Source organism: Sebastes fasciatus, chromosome 22 (assembly GCF_043250625.1).
Source record: "Sebastes fasciatus isolate fSebFas1 chromosome 22, fSebFas1.pri, whole genome shotgun sequence".
Lineage (NCBI taxonomy): Eukaryota > Metazoa > Chordata > Actinopteri > Perciformes > Sebastidae > Sebastes > Sebastes fasciatus.
In genome coordinates this window covers 24,072,278-24,079,872 of record NC_133816.1, presented here as the reverse complement: position 1 = coordinate 24,079,872, position 7,595 = coordinate 24,072,278, and the positions used below count along the sequence as shown (strand labels likewise).

At 37.1% G+C, this 7,595-nt stretch overlaps 1 protein-coding gene across 1 annotated transcript in view; it reads left to right on the top strand.

Moving 5' to 3' along the window:
• Positions 1-7,595, top strand: part of LOC141761342 (uncharacterized) — a 251,683-nt gene that overhangs the window by 61,821 nt on the left and 182,267 nt on the right. The gene's annotated exons all lie outside the window — the stretch shown is intronic.

Below are 7,595 nucleotides of genomic sequence, written 5' to 3'. Positions count from 1 at the left end.
TGAGACATTCTGTGTTATTTTCTAATTACATGTGTAATTCCTCAGTTAGATCACGCACTGGACAATCAAATGATGCAAAACAGGCTGCACACAATCACAAACAATGTTGCAGCAAACAAAAGCGAACGCAAGTGTGTTGATATGTAAAATAAAAATAAGAACGGGCTTCAGATGGCACCAAAATAAATAAGTAAAACGGCTACAAACTAGAACTTAAAATCACAGCCGTGCTGGCAAACAACTAGATATAAACAAGAAATACAACTCTATTTTAACTACTCTCAAGCTAATCAAACAAAACATACTAATGGCAGCCATCCCTTCACCTAGTGTTTCTAAACAGAGGAAAATGACTAACAAAAAATGCACAGTAATATGTGTCCTAAAATTATACTAAACCCTATTCCAGTCCCAAGAAGGCACTTTATTGATCCCCAGAGGGGAAATTCAATTTTATATGACATCCAGAAAGAAAACACAATATCAGACCAGCCCCCGCCAGCACAAGTACACAGTGATGTGGAGAATACAGAGGAAGAGACAGAGAAAACAGAGGGAGAAACACATGAAAAGCAACCCTCTGAGACCCGCGACTGACCTCACTGTCTTTCAGAGGCTCTAGCAAACCTAATGAATCAATCGGTACCAACCATGTTAAACTAACTTGTCGGGAAGGACACTAAATAACGCTCCAAAGTGGGGCCACATTTTGTTGAGGAAAAGCTGTCATGTCCATTTTCAAAGCGGTCCCTTGACCTCTGACCTCCAGATCAGTGAATGTAAATGGGTTCTATGGGTACCCACGAGTCTCCCCTTTACAGACATGCCCACTTTATGATCATCACATGCAGTTTGGGGTCAAGTCATAGTCAAGTCAGCACACTGACACACTGACAGCTGTTGTTGACTGGTGGGCTGCAGTTTGCCATGTTATGATTGGAGCATATTGTTTTATGCTAAATGCAGTACCTGTGAGGGTTTCTGGACAATATCTGTTATTGTTTTGAGTTGTTAATTGATTTCTAATAATAAATATATACATACATTTGCATAAAGCAGCATATTTGTCCACTCCCATGTTGATAAGAGGATTAAATACTTGATAATTCTCCCTTTAAGGTTCATTTAGAACAGATCAAAATGCGTGATTAATTTATGATTAACTATGTACAGTCATGCGATTAATCGTGATTAAATATTTTAATCAATTGACATTCCTAATTATAATATACGTTGTCTGCTTGTAGAGGAATCACATAGTATTCCAGCTGCCTTTCAAACCAAATGCAACCAGTTGCTTTAATTATTGTTGAAAACTAAGAGTGCATGACGTTTTTGTATTCATAATTTAGGATGTTATGATGTTTCATGGTCTGAGTTCACTGTAAATAAAGATGTTGTGGAGGAGGCTGTGACTGCACTGACAACAAGAAAAGTCATTTAGAGCTTTTTTATTTATGTTTTCAGCATCATGTTAAACTTCTAAATTGTCTTTTTATTACCAGTTTGTAATATGTTGCATCAGTGTGATGATACTGTATGTCCTTTATGAAATAAACCCAAAGATCTCCGTCTGTCCTGCAGTTCTTATTGAATAATTATATTTCATACAAAACAACCAAATAGATAATGACAATATAACAAACACACTTTAAACACACTCATTTATATATGTAATCAATGAAAAACATGTTCAGAGCTTGTGTTGTGTCTTAATATACGACAACAGTCATCATGTTTAGCAGCTAATGTTGCACATTGATTTTTCTCCCCACATGAATAAGTCAGTTTCTGAGGATCGGGAAGATGGATATACTCAGGATATATGTTATCACCTGTCAAACGCTGCACACCTTTAATCAATCTACTCATCAACACTGCAGTATATCAACCCCAGTTCTCTCCATCACTCTCTGTCAGAGCGTTATCTCTACTACTGTGTTGGTCACTGGTGTTAAACTCTCTTTGTTGCTACTTAAAGATAAGGTTTTCTTCTCTCCTCCTTTCATTGTTGCTTCGTCTTTCACAGTCTCCCTGCATTCCTTCCATAAGCTTCATTAATTCTCTTCTCCGTTGTGTTTATTGTCTGATTGTTATCACATGTAAATGGGATGAAACACATTCAGAGAGCTGTGTCTGTATTCTCAGCAAGTTCAAAATAATTCTGATTAATAAAGTGTTTCAGAATATTTGAGCAATAACAGTTCTCTATGGAAGAAGAGACGTGTTGATGAGACAGATGATGATGGTGTTTGGTTTTACAGCAGAAGGCAGAGTGAGAGTTATTATCCATACTGGTGATGAGTTACCAGTGTGAGAGCTTCAATAAAACCTAAATACAAGACTGCCTGTCATGTTATTATTGTTTTATTATTATTATTTTAACCTGCATGCTCTTATACTGTATGATATAATATGATTTATGATAGCTCTTTTAGTCTGAAACAGGAGGTTTTTGAATATGATAAATACTAATATCTACATAGCTGTCAGTCTAACTGACGTACTGACATTTTGGCATACATTTCCAATAGGACAGGGTAATATGTCAATATTACTTGTACTTTCATAAACTAAAAAGTGGGCTACAAGTTTAATATAACTATTAAACTAACCGTATACCTATTCACTTGTTTAGTTCATAGTGTAGTTGCAGTACAAAATACAACTCGGATGTAAACTAGTTGTCTACTCAAAGTTGACTGTTCTTACACTTAAAGTACACTTAAAAGTTTACTTTTAGAAACTAAAAATGGGCCAATTTAGAAGAAGACTCCCCGACTTTATTATAGAGACCAAATAAATGCATCAGTGTGGCTTCAAGTCGGACTGATGTGACAGCATCATGCTGGTGGTCGACCACAGTGAGGGCATGAAAAAGCTGCTTCTGATAAACAGACGTGTGAACAGAGCAGATAGAACGACGAGGTTTCACTGTTACACCGCAATAAAAGTAAACTGTTGCTGCTGTACTGACTGATCACATCGTCCAGATGAACAGTTAAAACAGGACTAATAAATGCACAAACACTATACTCTCTTTATTTCTAATATACAAAATCTGCCATCTTTTGTTTTGAATTCAGTTTAAAGCTTCACAAAGTGCAAGTGTAAATGGAAAGTGTAGCTATATTTATAAGTTAATGACTTTTTACAGAGTGAACAGAAGACACAAATACAACATGTTGAGATATGAACGGTTTCATGTAGCTGCTGGCTGATTATTGGATAACATGCTTTTGTTGCTGAGTTGAAAAAAAACACAAATCCATTAAACACAAAGCCTCACATTCAACATTATTAATGTTTCTTCTTCTCTTTCACACATTAACACGGAGTCTTCTTCAGTCAGATGTCTCTGCTCTGTGTGGCCTCTAACTGGGTCACTGAGTGAAGTAAGTGAAACCACAGATGTGTGTTTCAACAGTTTAGCAAATAAAATAAATTGTAGAGCTCAGCCTCAAGTCATTCAGTTGACTAGAGATGTCGTCACTCCAGGTCGGCGTCTTCGAGGCTTCGGTGTCCTGCAATCCTTCATCTTTTCTATGGAAGACAACATTTACTGATTAACACTAATATTGTCACGACCGTTTCTTTTTGTGTCTCCAGCTCTCCATGCCACCAATGGAGCACGTGAGTCAGTTTTATATTAGTTTCTCTGTATATTGCAAACTGTTTTTATTCTTAATACTGTGAACCTTGGCACATCCCCTGGAATATATCTTTGCATATTCTTGCCAAGCTTTCATTTTAAACAGATATATATATATATATATTGTAATTTTCTATTCTATGTTTCTTGTTTATGCACCAAAACACCAGATTCCTTGTATGTAAAAAATAATCTTGGCAATACACCTGCCACCTCTCTCCCCACACGGTTTCTTATTTAGCTTATTAATTATTAGCGTATTGTATAACAGTTGCCGCTTGATGTGAAACCATGGTTACGAAACGTTAAGACAGTTTCCGTCGGAGAGAGGGAAGTTGGTCCAAAAGCTCGCCGCTGTATTTATACACTACATCTTAAAGAGGGGAGCTTCATTCAGCTGTGAGCGGGACTACAAACGGAGATCACGGTCTGGTTTCTGCTGTCTCTCTGATTGCTGCAGAGCTGATTCACCTGTTACAGGCTGCACACCTGCAACTCGTCTACTCATCAACGCTGCAGCGGATCAACCCTAGTTTTTAACTCATTCATCTCTCTCAACTAAAGTCTGGACCAGTGTCCTGTACCACACCGTAACTAATACATTTTGTGTTCTTGGCTGATTTTTGACATTTAAAGGAGCATACATACAGCGTTAGTGTGGAGAGTTCAACATCACTTATAAAAGAGTGATTAGTGAGATTAAGAGGAAGTTGCAGCTGTGAGTGTCATTACCTTCAGGACCGGAGCGTAGAGAAGATCCTGCTCTGAGTGTTCGGCTGCTGTGGACCTCGGAGTCGCTGCAGAGTTTAATAATCCGGATTCTGCTTTAGAAACAAGTATAATTAATGTTAATACACAATAAATCTGATCATATTTTTTTTTTTTAACAGAATGATATAAATAAATAATAAAAAAATATTCTTAATTCATATGATAGTCAAATGGTAAAAAAAAACAGCAACAGTCAAAATAAACAAAATAATCTAAATAAATAAAATAATTGTCAAAATAAATAAAGTATTAGTCAACATAAGTCAAAATAGTCAGAATAATCTTAACTCATAATAATCAAACAAACAAAAAAATAGTCAAAATAAACAAAATAACAGTCAGTAAAACCTTAACTCAAAATAATAGTCAAAACAACCTTAACTCACTAACGGGTGAATTCTACATGTGGACCTTAAACCAGATACAGATGTGATGTTGAAATGTCTGTAGTTGTGTTGTGTGTGAGCAGCTTCTTAGAAAATATGTGAAATTGTCCACCTGCATGTGAATAACAAACGAACCCTGTTGGAGATCATGTGGAGTTTTACTTATCGTCAAAGTAGAGTAAACAGGTTGAAGTGAGGATTCATCATCGTCATCATCTGAAGGAGAGAAACATCAGAAAGCAAGAGACACACGGTTAATTATAAATACTGTTAATAGACTGAAGGGGTGAAAAGGACCCCTCACCTTCATCAGTTTGTGGTTTTCTGCTGTAGTTGGACTCGAGATGGAGGCTCAAATTATCAGCAGCATCTGCAGCGTCTAAAACAAAACACCCAGTGAACCACACGCTGAGAAAATGTAAAAATAATCCACATGGTGTTGCTCTCTCAACCAACACCTCAACTGTCACCTCGAACATGAGGGACAGGAACTCTTCTCGTTATTTTCATTTTCTCTGTGGTTAACCTTCTTAAAGATGATATATACCCTGTGTCTCTCAAAGTGTACATGTGCTTATAAAATATAAAACAATAAATATATAAGTAATCCATTAAAGTCTTGCTGTGTTCCTTACATCAGGTTACCTTTGTTTTTTCTGGGTTTTGTGACGACGACTGCATACGTCACGCCGTCTGGATGCTCTGCAGCGTCCTCTCCATAGACTGACACAGAAAACACATTTAGTTTTAATTCTTTAGTCATTAAGTTAAAAAGCTTACAAAGTTGTTATAAACAACTACAGTCCTCACCATTATGACTGTCCTCATCTGAGCGTGACGCTGCTGTTGGCGTCTTTGAGGAAACTGACGGATAGAAAAGCAAAAATATATTGACATCAACAGAAACACAGAAAATACATTTAAAGTTTGATATTTCAAAAAGTGTAAAATATTTAACAACCGACTTGATTCACACTGATGCGTTGTACAGTTAGTGTAACATCGTCAACTGTGTAAAACTGTTAAATATTAAAGAATACTACAAACACAAGTGTGTTAAAACAGGATATAGCTCAGTACATTTGTTGGTTAGTTCGGTTGTTTTTCCCCACAACATTAGATTATTGTATAGTTAAACTAGACTGTAGCTCTTTCTGGGAAACATAATTTGATACACAAGAAATTACTTGTTTATATGTCTGTTTTGAACTGTTTAGTAACCATCAATACAATATATATATAACATATATAATATATATAATATAACGGCTGCTTCAGCGCAGCCTTGCAATAGTTTTTGAGTTTCTTACAATCACGGCTCTAATTTCAAACTTATAACCTAAAACATCTGATGGGTTGAGCTTGTTGAAGGCGGCATTTGACTTTAAAGGTCCCATATTGTAAAAAGTGAGATTTTCATGTCTTTTATATTATAAAGCAGGTTTAAGTGATATATAAATACTGTTAAAGTATCAAAACGTTCAATATACGGAGAAATACACGCAGCCGTATTCAGAAAATTGTGCGTTTGAAACAAGCCGTCAGGATTTCTGTCCATTTGTGATGTCACAAATCTACAATATATTTAAATCATTACACGGTTTTAAACGTAAACATTCTAAATGTGTCCCAGTTTATTTCCTGTTGCACTTTATGTGAATGACATCAGCTGACAGGAAGTAAACATGGACCCAAACTGTTGCCTAGCAATGCAATTCCGTTGAAATGCACTAAAACGAAGCGTTTCAGACAGAGGGTGGATACAGGTATATTCCGGCAGACTATATGAGGAAAATAAAGAATTTTTGAACATTACAGAATGTAAACATGTTCTAGTAGAAACACAAAATACAAGTATGAACCTGAAAATGAGCACGATATGGGACCTTTAATGCTCCTTTGGAAGTGATTTACACGGTTGCTTTCTTGTTTGTGGTGGTTCGTTATTGATACATATCATATTACGGTGATGAAGTTAACTTCTCTGTACCTCTGTGTATCCTCATATGAAGGACTCCCACCACCACCAACATCAGAACCGCCATTAAAATGGTGACGACGACGACCGACAGCAGGATGAGGAGCTGAGAGCCGTCGGAGTCGGAGTCGGAGTCGTCGGAGTCGTCGTTTTCAGAGAGGAGCTCTTCATGAGATGATGTTGGAGAGATGGTAGGAGAAACGGTATTTGCTGTAACATTACAAATAACACTACGTATGGAACTTTAAGTGTAAATGTATATTTTTTTAAACGTGAAAACGTTGCAAAATATAAATATTGATAACATCACATCACAATGATCACAATGTTTACGACACTGGCAGGCACATTCCTTTAAAAAACAGCCATACTGAATTTATATTAAGCTTCAAACAACTACATTTGTCAAAGTAGAGGTGACATCAATTTGCTCATATACAACTCGTCTATATGTTGTTTTGTAACACTGTTCTGTCTGACCTCTGACAGCCAGCCAGCTTCCTGGTGAATCTCCAACTCCAGAGATGCGGCAGTCGTAGACGCCTTCATCAGACTTGGAAACATTGTGGATGGTCATCTCCCTGGCTGAACTGCTCCGCACGGGTTGGCCACCTTTGTAGAAACCGGCCGGGAGGTTGGAGGACGGAGTCGTCTTACTTCTGCAGCTCAGAGTCACATCGTCTCCCTCCGTCACAGGAAGAGCAGGAATCTCCAGGATCACATCTCCAGCTGAGCAACATGTCAGTAAAACGTTAGTTTTATGTACAAACTCACAACTAGAATTACTCACAATAGAACGCTGATTGAA